This window comes from Neopsephotus bourkii, unplaced genomic scaffold (assembly GCF_033783945.1).
Source record: "Neopsephotus bourkii isolate Nb327-2 ecotype Australia unplaced genomic scaffold, CSIRO-AGI_Nbou_v1 NB_1820, whole genome shotgun sequence".
Taxonomy (NCBI): domain Eukaryota; kingdom Metazoa; phylum Chordata; class Aves; order Psittaciformes; family Psittacidae; genus Neopsephotus; species Neopsephotus bourkii.
In genome coordinates this window covers 1,983,807-2,002,252 of record NW_026902293.1, presented here as the reverse complement: position 1 = coordinate 2,002,252, position 18,446 = coordinate 1,983,807, and the positions used below count along the sequence as shown (strand labels likewise).

Here is an 18,446-nt window from a genome sequence, read left to right as displayed (position 1 = left end):
TTTTGCTACAGCAAACTTCCACTGGGGGAGTGGGGGTCAGAAACTACTGCAACATTTTTCAAGGGTTAAAAGCTGCTGTGTATCCCCAGACCGCTATTGCTTTATTTGCCTTTTGCCACGTTACCAGCAGAGTGATGTGTCTAAAGCCACAATACTCCCTACTGCAAGCAGTCGAGGTTTGTGTGACCATCACCTGTCCATCCAACATCAGCAGCACTTGAGGTTTCATTTCCTCCCAGTGCTTATGCTTTTGCAGCATCTACAAAGCCAATCTCATTTTTCATACTGTTCATAGTCACAACTGTTCTCCTCTTTTCAATTCTGTTACATACAATATTTATGGTGCACACTAGAAAATATTTCCTAAAAGTCCATCTGATATGTCCAGGCTTTTCTCGATAAAAGTCATGTCTTCATAACAATGATTCTCAAATCCAAACAGATTTTTTCAACAGCTTAGAGTGGCTTCATTTTAATCTTTGCACAAAATGCAAACTTAAAAAAGTAACTAAAATAGATGATACTGTGGCTTTTCTAACAATAAAGTAACTTAAAAAAAAATCAGAACTACAGCATTGAGTAGACAAACAACTCTATTTTATCAAATAAATATCTACTGTTCAAAAGGTCAGTAATTGTACATAAACATAAATTCTGTCGGTGGCTTAGGCTTTTAACAAATACATATATATGTATTTTAACAGGTACATAAATGAAATAAACTTGTATTCAAATACAGGGTTTATAAGCAGTAAAATCTTCATTTAAGCTACAAAACTTCACGAAGCCTTGGGTGATATGGTTTAGAACGAGGTGTCCCTGCCCATGGCAGGGGTGTTGGAACTTGATGATCTTAAGGTCCTTTCCAACCCTAACTATTCTATGATTCTATGATTATATATATATATATGATGCTCCTTAGCAGTATGAATAAAAGAGACAATGCATTAAGAAGTATAAAGAAAAAAAAATTAAAAATAAAGGCCCAAATTATTCTGAATCTTAAACACTGGTCTTTATTTAAGCTTCTACATTAAGCAGCTTAGACAGTAGAGGTGTAAATTCTATTTTTTAACACCTTTTTCAAACATTGACCAGAAGTAACAGCGATGCCTTCATCAGATCTGCTGAACAAAAGAGAATGTGAGATTTCCCTACATTATCCCCAAGGTCAAAGCAGAAGTGTACCAAAAAACAAACAACTTTCTACATCACTTCAATCAACTGCTCAACTTTCTCATTCTATGGAAAAAAAAAAAAGAAAAAGGAAAAATCTTAAATTTAAGGCACTAATTTATCTTAACTTTTACTTCTGACTTCCACTTCATGTTGATCTGTTTCCACATCATCTGTGGTACCTGAGTGTTGCAGTGTTTCATATCTTTGTTACTGTGACTTTGAGGAGAACCATCTTTAAGAGGCTTGAGAAATCTGGGTTCACTTCTGATCCATCATACCATGGGGCAGAATGGCAAAGCAACCTCCAAGGGACACAGAGGAGGAGTTTAATTTGAGGAAGTAGAGCTCAGCAAAGCCTCATCAATACTGCTTTATACATATTTGTAGTAGTGAAGATGTGCTACTAGCCCAGAGTGAGAATAAGGATAACAAAAATGAATTATCTGTGGTTGGGAGTAATATGAAAGAATCGAACTGGAGAGCAACTGAGGAGAAGTGGATTCCTACTCCTTGCCCGTCTCAAAAATGATCAGGTTTGGGTTTGTTCAGCCTTGTTCTGAAATACGTATGTATATATATTTAATAATACATGTAATACATTATATATAATATTTTATACATATATATATACACACACACATTTAAATTTTGCTGTCAGTCTTGACTGCCTGGCATCTTTCATCAAACTAGACCCTTGCAAACACAGAAATCCTTGGTCAGCTTTCATCTTCGGGTTGTTTCACTTCCTACATCTTGTTTTTGCATTGGGAGACCAACCAGGGGAACTTAAGCAGGAACTTAAGTTCCTCCCTTGCCTTTCTGCTGAAACAGTTTTCTATGTCTCAGTCACTGCTAGCCTCATGTATCTTAATCTCTTTTAAAATTTATGTTATTTCTGTAGGTCTGAATAACAGCATCTCTATGCTCCCCCAAATTGAATTTATCCCTTTTATGATACACATTTACATGTGCACATATCTATATACACACAGAGGGTCACAAATCACCATGTGCTACCTGCAATGCATACAAAAAGGAGCATGGATAGCCTAAATCTACTCAGTGTTTAACTGTGACAGACTTGCCCAGTGCAGACTCCTGCTGTTCCTGTGATGTGAGAAGCAGTAGTACAGTTGACAGCGTTTTTTAAAAGAGGAGAAAATTTGGGCAATTCTTTAACTGCTTCATTCTTTTTTGGTGAAAAGGCGAGATCAAGCAAAAGTAATATTTTTGCATACATATCTGCAGAAACAGGCAAAGAAGAGAAACAAGCGAATCCCCAGTGTAACAATCAAAACTCAAATACTGCTGCAATGGAAAAGTATGCAACAAACATTTTACTGTGAGACCATGGAATCATAGGATGGTTTGGATTGGAAAGGGCTTCAAAGATCATTCAGTTCCAACCCCCTTCCATTAGCAGGGTCATCTTCCACTAGACCAGGTTGCTCAAAGCCCCACCCAGCCTGGCCTTGAACACTGTCAGGGATGTCTCAAACTTATTTAAATCAAAACCTCATATTGTTCAAGCTTGCACTTGTATCACAGCAAGATATCAGATCTATCTAGTTTATCACCCCTGATTAGAGCACAGGACTAAAAACTGCTTTCTGAGAAAGGAAGACCTGTTCTAAGCAGCATGATCACATCATACAAGCCGAGGATGAAGTTTCCCATGCTCCTTTCCTAGAGAGCTTAATGGGTGCTTGAGGGGGTAGAACAAAATACTGTTGCTGAAGAGTTTCAGAACTTCACTCAGCTTAGAAGCTGTCTCGTAATTCTGAGTCTTAAGCACTTTCAGGGGCCAATAATGGCATTTAGCCCTTCATCCTCACAGGCAATTAGAAGTCACACCTCTTTCAGCCTCTTTTCTAGCCTTTAAAGCCCAAGCCGTTTCAGGCTTTCCATTTTTACTGGTTATCCTAAGAGCTTTTCACATTTGTTTCAGCTTGAACTCATCCCTCTTAAGAACAGGAGGATGGAGTTGGTCAGGTGTTCCAAGATGACTTTGAGCAATGCCTTGCAGCAAATAATATCCTTCCACCTACAGAAATATGTTGCCCAATAAATTCCAGAAATTCATTTCTCATTTTCACACTTCCATCACACTAGCTTTTTATAATCATATTGCAATCTGCTAAGACATTAAAGTTTGTCTCATTTTCATAACAGCAAACTGTTGGCACAGAAGATTTATCTCCAGCGGCATGACATTACACCCAAGTATTAAATTTCTCCCCATTATTTAGTCAGACCATCCTTTCTGCATGACATTCTCAGCCACCTGTGTTTCTAATCCTTCCTACCATCACAAAGGGACTCCTATTTTTTAACTGCAAATGAAACTACTACAGAACAAAGTCTCAATGTAATGCTATGTAACATTAGGCAACAAACAGAGCTCTTGCCAAGAGTTTGGGGAAGCACAGCAGTCACCACTACCCTGTTCAGCTTCTTTCACAACTCCTTCCTTAGCAATTGTGACCAAGACAAATTCTACTTTGTCCATGCTATCTCAGCTTATTTTTTATGTTTTCCTTTATCAGTTACAGAAAGTATCACCCTATCACCTTCATGCTCTCCTACACTGGCATTCCTGCGATGGTTATAAATCCTTCACATTTCTACTTCCTCTGCAAGATTCAGTTTTAAGCCCTGCACCAGTGTTTCTGCTCCTCTTCTTCAGAGTCCAGATTCTCAATGCCAGCACACCAATATCTCCATCCAACTAAACCCATCTGGATTGGCAGATTCCTTTCTAGAGCACATTACCAAGCTGACCACTGCCCTATTTTCCATTGGCCTGCATATTGTAATCACAGGTAGGACTCTAAAACATTCATAACCCAATGTAAACTTCTTTTTAAATAAAAATTTAGGTTAGAACAGGGAAAAAAGTATGCTGCCATCTGACTATAGTGGAAGTGAACCATGCAGTACACCATACAGCAAAAACCTCCCAAGACCTGGCATAAGAAAAGGAGGCTTCTGCTCAGAAAAAAAAACCTGGAGTTGCTATATTGATGCCTTATTGATGTGTTTCTGGGAAAGGCAAACCCATTCTGAACAGCACAATTGCATCATACAAGAAAAAATCTTTTTTCCTATGCCACCCCCATTGTTTTTCTGCTTACTAGACCCAGCATTTTAGCTGTGCAATAACCAACATCAATTAACACATTGATATACTAAATGGAAAATAAGTGACTGAAGTTACCACATCTCAGACTTCCAAGTATGAAGTGGTCCAACAGAGCTGTACAGAAATCAGGTGAAGTTTGAGGCTTATGTACTTCCTTCTGCAACTTTTAAAATAGGAGTGCTTTGGTAAAACTAACAGTATCAGTTCAGGTAAACAGTTTTCTATATTCAAATTATTCTAATCCACAGCCAAACCTTTGCCTGCTTTGCCTTTTAGTCTGTGGGGAGAGGATAAGTTTATTCAGTGCTCAGCGAAGTGATCCACAAACACTATTGGAACTCATATATGATAACATAACACGTATAATACATATCATCATAGTTAGTAACTTGAAAGGTACCTCTAAGAGGGGTGGGAGGCCTTGACCAAGAAAGAAGCATCTTTTATTTTTCTGTAAATCTACCACAGCTGCAAAAGCTTGGTTTCAAGCAGGAATCTTGGCAGTGGTGAAAAGAAAAATAAAAAAAAAAATAAAAAAGAAATGGTGAAAATGACAAATGTCATTGTGGTAGTACAATAATGTTATAATGCTTGCAAAGGGATGAAAATAAAATCCTGAAACAAAACATTACACTGAAATGAAGCAGAATATAATTTACACAAACTACTAATCCTTGTTTATTCAATTGAAGAAAAATACCAAAACACAAGAAAGTTAACCCACACAAGATTGTAATTTTGTTAACACTGCATAATAGGCTTTATATATTATGACAGGGTTCCAGATTCACCTAGTCAGTATTTTTGGCACTAATTTTAAACCATGTCTTACATTAAGCTAGCATCTGTTTTCTGACCTTGCAACACTCGCTTCATTTTATTACAATCATTTGCCTCAACTGCATCCTCCAGAATTTTGAATCAATATCAACAACGAATTAATTCACTTTGCCAGCCCTCAGGCAACCACATCTTCCATTCCCTCAACTTTTTTCCACTGCATTATATCTTTTGAAGATAGAGGAAAAGGCCAAATAACATCTTAATTTGACATAACAGAATAAATACTTCTCTCAAATTCTTCAAAAGGATCATATGAAATGGAAAAGGGAGAAAACTGTACCAACATGTTAATTAACTTAAAGGGAAGATTCCCAGAATACTTCACAGACTTAAAGTGTCATGCAAACTGTAAGTAAAAATGTAATTTTCTTTACTGGTAAAAAAATCTCAGTAATGACAAACAGCAGCTCCATATAACCAAATCCCCATTTCCAGAGGAAATTTGGCCAAACCACTACATTGAAGAGGATCAATGTTTTTCCTAAGTATTAGGAAGTGTTTCACTTCAGCTATCAAATCCCAAGGACTATATCCACATTCCAAGTTGAGTGTATCTATGATTCACACAGGATTTTTTCAGCTTTAGATTGATGACTTTGGCCAATAATGGCAGTGTTCTGAGTTTCAGTAGTCTAGTATTGCCCTGAGCTTTATAGATGTCCATGTCTACCAGTAGTATAAGGAACCTTCTCCCCTCCCTTTTTAATTACTAGAGCAATCACTGTAGCATAGGAAAATCAGAAACTTTCCATAAAAGTGACTAGGTGCTGGAGTGAGGTCCAGCAGTAGCCCATATGACATCATCCTCACAACAAGTGATGTGATGGAAGGGCAGGACAAGCTTCTCACAGTTTCTTTGGAGAGCATAGATGTGGGACCCAACCTTCTTCACTCCCAACAGTACTTACCTAGCTCCTCACTCGCTCCTTCTCCTTCACACACATACACACACTTTGCCTTTCAAAACAAGTTGTAAATCAGAAGCATGCAACAAGGACTTCTCTATATCAGTCCTAACAGCCTAGTTCATACACATGGTGTTATTACACAGGTGTTGATTTCAACCTACCCATAAATGTACTTGAAACCAAAGGCACAGCCACTCAAACAAATTACACCAAGTAAAAAGTGGCCCTGCATGAGCTAGTGTGCAGTACCCAATGACTGCATTTACCATGTGATACATGAAAGAGAAATGAGAGCTAGCTTCTCCCTGCATCACTGAGCCTTGGAAGACAACATGGCATGAAATGAGTGGGTTACTAATGCTCACTGAGTTCAGGGAAAACTAATGTGTCTCTTTAATATCATCATCAGACTATACCCCAACTAGGTCGTCAACTGAAATTTATCACTCTTTCCACCTCCTCCAGAAAGGCAATAAGAATGTCTACTTGCAGGGTAGCAGCTGATACTTGAAACCTTCATCTCATTCAAGTAACACAGCCTAATGCTCAACCTCCACATGCCAAGATGAATATGTTAACAGGACATCTGTTAGGAAGAATCAGTAATAGCTACTATGGCTAAGGGTAGATGGTTATTTATTAACATCTTCAACTAGTTAAAGATGCTGCTGGCAATAAAGAGTCTTTTGCAGATGTGATCTCTTGCTTTGAGATGTGTCTGTAATTAAAACCCATTCAAAAAAACCATGAAAGTATCGTAACATGCCTATGAAAACATACATGACAGAAAAGTCACAGCCAACAAGCCCTGATGAAGGTTTTCAGGGTGACCTCATAGCAAGTATAATGCTTCTCCTTTAGGTTTATCTTCTGCTTTCCATGTGTTTAATAAAAGGGGAAAAGAGGGCACAGATCATTAGTACACATTAGCTTTTGTTTCCTGAAATTCAGCTAACCATATGCCCATGGAATACATAATTATTATAAACCTTTCATGCTGCATTTACCATCCAGTTCCATTGGTCAGAGGGCTTCTTCCTCTTCAGTCACCTCACATTTAAACACTGACACATACTCATGACCAAGCTTGCAACTTATACATAGTATTCTTGTTATAATAGCATCATGGTATGCCTTGGGCACCTGCCTAAAACACTGAGTTTCACAAAAGAAAACAAGATCTTTTTTCCATCCCCTTCAAACACCAGCATTTAATTCAGTTGCAGAAAAAGTTACTTCTTCAGCAGACTATTTTATGTTTCATTACCTGTATGCAGGCCACTGTCCTGGGGTATGCAGTATGGATTTGAGAATAAATCTAAGCTCAGATGAAAATTTGGGGTTACATCAATCATGCTGAGTGGGCTAACACTTTAACTCAGAGCCTAGTTCCTCCTGGAAGTTTGCAAACCTTGGACAAACTTACTTAAGTTGCAAGAGGAAGTTGCAAGAGTTCTCAAAAAACAAAATCAGAGAGTGCTGAATCCATTGCCAGTAAATTACACCAGAAGAAATGAAGTCCTGTGATAATTAATCTTTAAAGGGATACTAGAAAAACACTAAGCACTAGCCGTGTAAGTATTCCTGTGAGGAACCACCTTGTTCTCACTGATGTAAGTAGCAGAACCTCCCTTAACTTCAAGGGTGTAAGATTGTACTCCAGCTTCTGCAGCTTCGGCAGCTTTCAGCTGCCAGTTGATTTCCCACCCAGCTTAGTAAATTGTTCAAAGCAACTGCTGCAATTTGGGGTACACGTGGGGGCACCAAAAGGTACTGTCTGAAGCAACCTAACATATCCTGAAGGACTGCAAATTGTTACTGGTTCAGGTGTGAAAGCCTGACATGTAAAAACAGAAATACCCTTTAACTATAGCCTTGTGCAATGACATGCTCAAGCTGTGGTGACAGTGAAGAGTGTAAAAGGAAATTCGTCACTGAATGAACATGGAGTAAGAATTAACACCCAAGCTTCTAAGTATGCTTTTCACATTTGTTTCACATATGAATAAGAAGTTTCTCTGCAGTTAACCAAAATTAAGAATATTTTACACTCTATTTTTAGAGAGGATTGAGAGTGGGAACCTGGAAACTCTCTTTTGAGAGAGGGTTATGAATAGCTGGTGTGATGGTTTACTTGATTGTTCCTGCTTGAAATGCTCTAAGGGAGAACTAGATACTTTGCATTTTAAGCGTGTCTTTGCAGATGGTCTTTTTTAAGGGTAAGGGTGAAGACAGAGTTCTCCAAATCACCAGAACAGCAGCTATGCAAGAATACTAACTTGATTGAAGTTCTTTTATATTTGAGAGAAGTCATTCTACAGTAAACAGAAGTTCTGAGTAGAGGACTGACTTGTTGCCTTTGCTCAATATGTTAATTTATTTCATTTTCAGAAACTGATTAATTCTTTGACCACTACTATTTTGCCTTTGCCTTAGCAACTCTTTTTTTCTGTTTCTAAAAACAACCAACATTACTGTATTCACAATGTATCATAACTGGATTGCACAGTATTTAGTACTTGCTGTTTTTCTAGTCCTACTTAATGGTCAAAAGCCTTGCAGTTGACAGCAAATGAAGACTAGCAGTTACAACCATAGCCAGTTCCACTGAACTAGGCTCTGATTTTGTAAGTGACTGCACACAACTTTCAGGAGCTCTACAGTCTTCAAGAGACTCATATCAGGACTTTCTACATATGATACAGGACACAGACCTTAAAGAGTAGGGCACCATGCTTGATAATTTTGGCAGATTTAGACTCACAGTAAACTGGAGGTTCGTGACAAAAAGTATTTTAACATTCATACTGCAAACGGCAAGAATTTCATAGCACGAGTACTACAGTCATACAGGCTGCTCATTAAGTTTATAACCTTTGTAACTTCAAATATCAAACCTCTAGCTCATAGGCAGACCATGTGATTGCACTGTACCTAACCAAAGTATCTTAAACTGCACTCAAGCCCCACTGTTTATATGTGACTTTGGCATTGACGGTGCATGCAGCTAACTTTACAGACAAGAACTAAGAATAAATCAGTGTTCACAAAGGTTACCCAAGTTTGTTTCAGAACTGTAATGAGTCCACAATGAACTTACAACTGAATTCCACAAAATCCAGCATTGTGCAAAGATGTTTTAAAAATCCGTAAGCTGCTTCATTGTTGGCCATGCAATCCAGTTCTCAAGACCATATGAAAGCCATATGAGAAAAGGTATAGGAGATGAGGCTGAATCCCTGCTAAGTCAGAAATCGGGTTGATGATGAGAAATGAATGAAGAGGGAAGGTTGCAGAAGCAGAGAGATGAAAGGAAAAAAAAGAAAACAAATAAGAATGTAAAGGATGATAAGTAATGGGGTAGAGACAATTAGGGTCCCTAGGAAAGCACATTTTCTCAATCAGTAAGACAAGATACAAAACATGTAACAAAATACATAGTCACATCACTGAAACTGCATTCTCTGCTCAAAGGAGAAATTACTTTTCTGCATCATACCATGCCAAGCATATTGATATTTTTGCTTTTATTGCAAGAGCAAGCAAAAGGACTTTTTACCCATCTAAACCCAGCAAGAAAAGACTGGCACTGTACGCTCAAATACATTACAGAAGAGAATACTGTTCAAATAAGCTATTCAAATGTGGAATTTTGCATTTTCTGACACTTGTACCCAATGCCCTCAGCCCTGCTTAAATGCCCCATTGAAAGCAGAAACATCTCACCTGAAGCACCTTTCTCTCACTTGCTCACTTCACCAGCCAAATCTCTTTTCTGCTGGTGCTGGCTCTGCTCAAGTTGGTTCTTCAAAACTTGCACTGCCTTCTGAAAGCTAAATTTCTTAAGTTTCACTTTCTGTGGGGACAGAGCATATGGGGCATGCCAGTGCTGAGGAGCACAGCACTGAGATCCTGGAATAAGAGCTGTTGACTTAGCTCTGCACCTTCACAGTACCAAGCCTTGGTTTCTTCACAGGCCAGCACACATTCTGATAAATCCATGTCCTGCTTCACTGAAGCAGGTGTATTTACAAGGAGAATCAACGCTGGTTCAAAAATCTTTTACATGTGCCACTACAAAGCACAGGAAGATCTCCCACATACAACAGAAATGAAACTTGACCAGAGAAGGTTGATGCAACATTGCAGAATGGCAGACAAAGGGGTAGCAGACAATCCGCACTGACCATTTTCAGGATAGAAACTAACCTGCTTCAAGTCAGGTTGAGGTCACCATTTAAAATCAGCCACCAACAGTGGTTGTCTCTGAAGAGAGATTATACCTACATATAATATATACTCTGGGTAGAACAGTCTTGCTGGCCATCTATAAAAGTACAAAGCTGCCCTTTAAGGAGCCATAGGCTTCTTAAAACACTGTGAATACCATGTCAGTATTGCCAGGTCGGTACTCCATTGGACTTCACACCTCCTCAAGAGGCTGGGAGTGCATATTTCTAGGCACATATTCACTGATAAGGTAGCACAAGTAGATTGCAAATTGTAGGTTATGAAAGGTGCTGAGGCTTATTTTCTGGAAGTGAAAAAGTACCATTGCTGCACAGACATCTAGGTCCAGAGATGAAATAAACATCTTATACCACTGACAGTCCTGATGACAAAGCTGGAAAGAAAGAAACAACAGAATATGTTGGAGGATGAAGCAGCTGTAGGGTGTATTGTTACAGCAGGATAAAGAATGAAACATGGCTTTTTCCTGAAAACTGGGAAGAAACAGCCACAACCAACCAGCACATTATTACTAATAAAGACATTTGAAGCAGTATGGCTCTAAGACTCAGACACACTGGTAAGCATCGTGGGCAGAGGCTGGGAACTGTTACTGAGGAAATTTAGTGGGAGATTTTCAGAAGAGACAAGCTCTCCTGATCAGGCCTACCAGTAGTACTGCTGTGCATGGCCTGCCTAGCAGAAACCATCTACATACCAAGAGAAATGGGCTGGCATTCACCTCAACATGACCCGGTGCTTCTTCACTGGTGCCAGCACAGCTGCTGCCATCTCTCTTACAGCCAGTGCAGACACAGCTGGAAATCAGTGACAGAGCAAAGACTTCACAATACAGAAAAAGGAAGACAAAGTGCCACACCAGCAACATAGCTGGAGAGTTGCTTAAAAGGCAACTTTTCCCACACCCCTCACTTGCTGCAATGCTTTCCTCTAGCCTTTGCGTAGTTTAGCAGATCTTTTGCAATGGTAGGTCTGTAGTTACAAAAGTGTACTTTGAAAACCATTTACATGTTCTGCTACACCATAATGGCACATTCAAAAGAACTTTGCAATATATTTTGAACAAACTGAACCCAGGATATCCAACATAGGATTTCCTCTTTCTCCTGCCCATCCCCTTCCTGTGTCTTTACTGAAAACTTTCATTTCCTCAGTGGCACTGACACCAGCTCTGGCGATCACTTAACCCTGTGTTCCAGCTCTCATCCATTCATACTTGAATCACAGCCACCCCAAAGCACTTACTGAAGGGTTTTAGAGATCCCATCAAGATACATGGTAAAGATAAGACTGCCCTAGAGAAAAACATTTTCTGTCCACTGGATCCAATGTCTGTAAACCTCATGTTGCTGGTAAGGGATACTCAAGCAGGCAATTTCAATAGATACACTAGATGCACTATTATCCAGATCTTTTCTTACTCAGATGATACTACCAGGAAATATTTTCTTTATCTGAATAGAGTAAAACTTAGTCTAGTTCAAACCTGCTGATTTATAAATACATTTCCATTAGGTAGGAATTCACTTAAGCATACTCTTTACCTTTTAGTACTAATTTTGCTCCAAGTCCCTAGTACAGTCATAAATGGAAAGAACAGACCTGCTTAGCAGCCAAATATATTTCCGCGATAATTCCTGTAACACCATACTGTTTCAGTTTATGCCCAAGAACAAGCTTGAATCAAGTTTCATTAAAAAAAAAAGATCAAAAAGGTCCGTATACGTGTATCTGTACAAAGTAATGAAGGAAACATGAAAGGCAAAGCAAGATATTACAGATGTCACATCAGAAAACCCACTTAACAGACTACATTTTTGACAAACTTCCTGAAATGGCTTTCTGCTAAGCCAACAAAGGAATAGTTAAGAACATATCCCAGAGGGAGTCCATTCCCTACAAACTTTATCATGTTCAGAATTCCAGCAGCCCTCTAAAATAGAGAAAGCTGCAGAAAACACCATTCCAGAAGTACAGCTGCATCCCATACTTCAACCCCTGTGGTAAGCTATCACATTTTCCAGTTTAAGATCACACAACTTGCTATCACAGGCACTTTCAAGAAATAGCTTGGTCACAAGAACGTGCACAGTAAAAAGCAAGCATTTGAAAATTGACGTAGCAAATTCTACGACGTATCAACCACAATTTAGACAGGAAGAAGTAGCCTCGTGCTACATGCAGCAGAGACCATAGAGGAAGAAGGACGCATTGTTCAGACTGTTTATCATTTGAGTCCTTTGAACTGAAGAAGTAAGATAGTATGCTGCGCAAACACAGGAACCAATTGTAGATACTTAAGATGCCGGGAGTTTGAAAAAGATAGACAATGCTGACCTAAGGGATGGCAAATACTCGCCTGAATGGTGCTAGTCTATCCTTTTTCCCCCAGAGAAATGAGATCTACCAATTTCCCCCCTTCATCGTTTCCTGGTTTCCTCCTTCTCTCCCCAGAAAAGCGCTACTGTCAAAATGACATCTCTCTTTTGATGTTCAGCTGACAAAAATAACTGATCTATTTGCCTCTATGGGTAGTTCCTTAGGGCACATAACAAATACAAGTAACTTATAAATATCTGGAGGAAATGCTTCCAACACAAGGTGAATTTTGCCTTTGCATTTTGTTTTGTGAACCCACATTTTCAGGAAAGATGCTGAACATGACCGTGAGTGATTCAGCCTCGGAAATTACAGTAGTTAATGACAATGTCAACAGGAAATGTATTTGAATCAGGCAAAAATAAATATGAAAGCACAGACCTTTCCATCCTTCCCTAAAGGACAATTAAGTTTAAACTAGGAACAATCACACTAAGGACAGTTACGTTGTATTTGCCTTTTACTAGTAGAAGCTGATTTCTTTGAGAAGGTACCAGTCCTGTTTACAGTATGGCGGTCCCCTTCTTTTATGCTTCACTAAAGACTGTCTCCGTATGAATGTAACTCTACAATTTTATCCACATTGTTTCCTGTGGCATGTCTCGTCAAGCCTGGAAGCCTTTCTCTCTATACCATCCCTAACACTTCTACACTCTCATGAAAGAGGGGACACAAATAAATGGGAGAAATAGGAAGTAGGAATACAATCAGCAGGAGAAACATCCTACTTCTCAGCAGGGCACTTGTTCTTCATCAGAATGAAGCTGTTCTTAGCTTCAACAGAAATCCTATAGGGGTAAAATAACAATAAATATTACTTAACAGAGTCATGTGGTTTGGTGCAATTATTTACACACTCGGCTCCATAGCTTCAGAAGGAAATATCACCTACTGCACATAAAGCTCCCCAAACTCTCAGGGTACCCATCCAACGGATTCTCCTCCCATTCCTTGCATTACTATGTGACAGCTCACATTCTTCAGGCATCACTGGTACTGTAGAAATCCAACTGTGTACAGCCATGCTACTAAGACCAGAGTGCTGGGAATCCTCATCTACAACTAATGCCCAACCCATGCCTTTATTTAATCAGTTAATCCTCATCTGCTTGTTTTCTGTGTTCATTCAGTTTTCTAAAGGGCTCCCTGAACCCTGAGAGCAAACATGGCTCTACAGTTCCCTGGACACAAGAAATAAAGTCACTCAGCATATGCATATAATGGAAAGGAGGAAAGACCTCACCACCTAGCCCTCTGAAAAAAATGAAAATTGCTTCATGGTCAATATGTTTCCATTCAAAACCATCTAAGGTGCCCATTAAGATTCCAAATATCATGCAAAGTACAGATAGGAAAACATCTCATTTTTGTGACAGAAATGGAATCACATCTTGGATTAAATACTGCAGTTCATAAACTTCTCTGAATAGCTGCAGAGGCCAAATGCTGCTCTCTGATGTGCAGCACAAGAGAGGCTTGTGAGCCACCCCATTGAAGATCTGGTACTAAGCTAAGCCAGGAGGACCTTAGGCCTTTTTCTTTGCCAGTTTAGGAATTTCTTCCCGCAACACTTGCTGTTCTGTGATGCCATTTATCTTACAAGTGCCACCAAGGCCAAAGGAAGATAGCTCACTTCCATTAGAGATAAAATGGGGGTAAAAAGTATTATGAAAGAGTTACTTAAACATTTATTCTTACATTTTCATAAATACATGCAAGAAAGAATATCACATTTATGGAAACTCTCTTGAATGGATAACATTAAAACCAGGAATATTAAACATCATAAAGGCAATGGGGCTTGTATGCAAAAGTTTCATAATTCATTGCATTGTCAGCAGAAGTCATTGTGCAACTCCACTGCCCAAGGAACACACAAGAAAAGGCCTAAGCCTTACTGCGTATTTTATATACTTATATAGGAAACAAAAACCCTCAACTTATTTACTCAAATAAAATAAACAAAGAAAAAATGGACCAACCAACCAACCAACCAACCAAACAAACAAAAACACTTCAAAAACCCAGGAAAAAGGCAGAATAACTCCAAGTTACAAACAAAGCTCTACATTGATCTACTCCATTACGGTTAAGAAAAAATATGCATCTCAATAGCACACAGAATAGGTATTTATGCTATTAAATCAAGAACTCTACCTAGTCTGTAGCTCACCAAGTTGAAATGGAGAAAGCAAAAAGCTATGAATCTCAGAAGGGATCCATAGAATGAGACATCTGTTGAACTCAAGAGTTCATTAATTTTAACCTTGCTCAAGATTTCATAACACCCTATAACAGTATCTGATTTCTAGCCTGTTGCTGCTTTTTCAGAGAAAGCTATTAGTGGTTTTTTTGTCTCATCCATACTTTCATTGCTAGTGTAGGGATACAAAGTCCCACCACAGAAAAGGTAAGTAGCACTTACATTCAGTATTGGGTTGGAAACTGTTCACGCAAGCACTATTTGACTATCCCTTCTGAAAAACTGAGCTACATTTTCCCAACGTAACTTTGTAATTTCCCAACAAATATCTTTCTCTTTTTTTGTTTGTGTGGTTGTATGGTTGTTTTTTTAATAACTCTTTAGTGCTACTACAACTTATCTACATGGCACTCATACTTTACAGATACTTGCAACTAGCATTAAGATTCCGAAATCACTAAAGTCTCCCAGGTACTTTATAGGATCAAAATAAGAAAATGCAATTTCTAATTTGCATTACAATGGGCTAAATTATGGTAAGATTGGTCAGACTGCTTCTTTTTTTTCAAAGGTGGGAATGAAAAGCAAGAGATGGGATATTAAGTTGGGGTTTCAGCTGAAAAAATACAGTAAGTATTTTAAGTAACCTTTGTGCTCCCTGTGTGTATCAGCAGTAATATTATCTGGCTAAACAAGTTTTAAGTGTTAATCAATTTGGTCTTCAATGCCAACAGAGGGGAGCGAAGCATCAAGATGAGTTCTTGCAAACCCATTCCCTACAAACACATAAAAGATGTAATTTCAAGAGAAAACTGCTTTACTGAAGGTACAACATCAGCTAGAGACCTAGCCTGACTTTCAGATCCTAAATTAAAACTGGAAGAAGAAAACCCCTCAAGACCATGCCTCAGGCATACAGTACTGTTACAATAGCAGTCAGCAAGCAACACCATGCATCAAACATCGCAAGACTATTTTCTCTTGTTTCTTTTAAGCTAAGGCACTTTCGAACCCACAGTCAAGAGGAAGCATCTTGAACTTGTAAGACACTCCAGGAATTACTCTCCTAGGAAAAAACGGTGTAAGAAGGAATACCCAGAGGCCACATCGTTCCTCCTAAGTCAAGGCTACTGCCTTGGCTTGAGGCACCGAGTGCAGTCTTTGATCGGCTAGTATTACATGCTTTCCGGCAACAAGCAGTCAGAAGGCACCCGAGCCGTGAAGATCACAGCAGAAGCCGGGAGAAGCACAAGAGGTAAATCATGCTTTTGCGAACGATTTCTCTTTTTTGCTCCCCAAATATCGCACATTGCCTTTAAAACCCCATCCATTCCTACCGGGAGGGTCAGACGGCAGCAGCACCTCCTCTGGGCTGCAGAAGCGAGGGTAAGCCGCCCCGGAAAGCACCTTGTACCCACCGTGCCGGGGCGGGGGCACGGGCGCTGCTCGGCCGGGCACCCTCCGCTCCCTCCCAGTGCACGCCCCTGGGAGAAAGCCGGGAGCGCTGGGGCTTGCTCCCCCCCGCCGCCGCCCGCTCCCGGCGCTACCACCCGGTGAAGGCACTTACTTGCCCGGGTGCGAAAGTTGAGCCGGCAGCGAATGAGCTCCACGGTTACCGCCGGGGCTCGGAGAGAAAGGGGTGTCCCGGGCGGGGGCTCGGCGGGGCCGGGCGGGCTCGGTGTGCGTGCGGGGCGCGGCGCTGCTCCCCGCCGGCCGCAGAGGGGGGCAGCCGGCGGAGGAACCTCGCCCGAGCGGCGGCAGTTGGCTCGCAGCCGCTCCGCTTACTTCCTGGTGCTGGGCTCGATTTGCATGCGGGGCTGCTAGGGGAGTGAAGGGCGAGCACAGCGGGAGAGGGTGGCTGAGGGCAGCGGGCGGCTCCCGGCACACGGCACGACGGCGGCGGGGAGCAGCTCCACAGCCTGAGCAGCGGAGCGAGAAGAGGCTTGAACAGGGAGAAATGGGGCAGGAGCTGTGGCCGGTGTGCGGGGAGCATGCCTCTGCCGGGCTGCCCCCGGTCCCGCAGAGCTGCTGCGGTCAAGGAGGGAGTGCCCCAGAGCAAGCTTCTGCAGGATAACCAGCCCCCGTTAAGTTACGACCAAATGAAACTGTGTGGGAGGAAAGGCAGAAAAGGCTGTCTTGTTCCACCAACAGCCTAACAGTCATTAACTTCTCCAAAACTGGCCTATAGCAACTTCTAAGGTCTATGAGAGGCTGGGTTGGAAGAAAACGAAGAACAAGTAAGGTTGTCTCTTTTCATTCTTTTCTTTTTTCGTTTTTTTTTTTTTTTTTCCCTCTCTTTTTTATATTCTGGGTTCGTTTTTTTTTCTTTTCCTCTTTTTTACTTTTCTCTTTTTTTTTTCTGTTCTCTTTTTTCTATTCATCTTTCTTTTTCCCTTCTTTTCTTTTTTGTTGTTGTTGTCGGTTTTTGCCTTTTTTTTTTTTTTTTTTTTTTAAAGTAATGCTTTACTAGCCTCACAGGACAGCAAAACAGGAAATGTGAATGTGTGGACATAACACCCAGAGGATGCATCTGAAAAGCTCTGCAAGAGCTGGAGTGAAGGTGTTGCGTGTGGACTGCCAGACCACCTGGATGAGTTTGGGTCACAGGGTTTTCAGAGACAGTATTTCAGTAGAAAAGCATTCTGGATTTCCATATAAAATGTTGAAAAGAATGGAATGAGTTTGGCAAACAGTCAAAGTTGTTCTAGGTACAAGATCTTTGGCACTGATGGAAAGGCCTGCCACTCACGGTGGTATGCAGCTGACACAATCATTTCACTTTAGTATATGCTGCAGTCATGTCTCAAGGCTGGGACTCCAGCACACAGGCAACTACCTCTATCCCATATAAGACTCAGCCCATAGAAGCAGTCAGACCATAATGTGTCACATCTAAATCAGTCCCAGATGTCCCTGGGCATCTGCAGAGCTCTGAAAAGCAGTGGGCAATAGTTGCTTGTCTTAGACTCATAGAATAGTTAGGGTTGGAAAGGACCTTAAGATCATCTAGTTCCAACCCCCCTGCCATGGGCAGGGACACCTCACACTAAACCATGTCACCCAAGGCTCTGTCCAACTGGGGCTTGAACACTGCCAGGGATGGAGCATTCACAACTTCCCTGGGCAACCCATTCCAGTGCCTCACCACCCTAACAGGAAAGAATTTCCTCCTTATATCCAATCTAAACTTCCCCTGTTTAAGTTTTAACCCGTTAGTCCTTGTCCTGTCTCGACAGTCCCTAATGAAGAGTCCCTCCCCAGCATCCCTATAGGCCCCCTTCAGATACTGGAAGGCTGCTATGAGGTCTCCATGCAGGCTTCTCTTCTCCAGGCTGAACAGCCCCAACTTTCTCAGCCTGTCTTCATACGGAAGGTGTTCCAGTCCCCTGATCATCCTCGTGGTCTTCCTCTGGACTTGTTCCAACAGTTCCATGTCCTTTTTATGTTGAGGACACCAGAACTGCACACAATACTCCAGGTGAGGTCTCACGAGAGCAGAATAGAGGGGCATGATCACCTCCTTCGACCTGCTGGTCACACT

General features: G+C 40.7%; 1 protein-coding gene across 9 annotated transcripts in view; it reads right to left on the bottom strand.

The window, feature by feature from the left end:
* LYN (LYN proto-oncogene, Src family tyrosine kinase) overlaps nucleotides 1-16,824 on the bottom strand; it is a 44,299-nt gene extending 27,475 nt beyond the window's left edge. For 2 of the 9 annotated variants that reach the window (XM_061342910.1, XM_061342906.1), the window contains exon 1: nucleotides 16,473-16,824. The gene's annotated coding sequence lies outside the window, so the exon portion shown is untranslated. Of the gene's footprint in view, nucleotides 1-7,643; nucleotides 7,843-9,798; nucleotides 9,952-16,242; nucleotides 16,361-16,472 lie in introns of those variants that run through there. The other 7 variants (XM_061342902.1, XM_061342908.1, XM_061342904.1 and 4 more) reach the window with 7 other exon arrangements.
* Nucleotides 16,825-18,446: the final 1,622 nt, after the last annotated feature.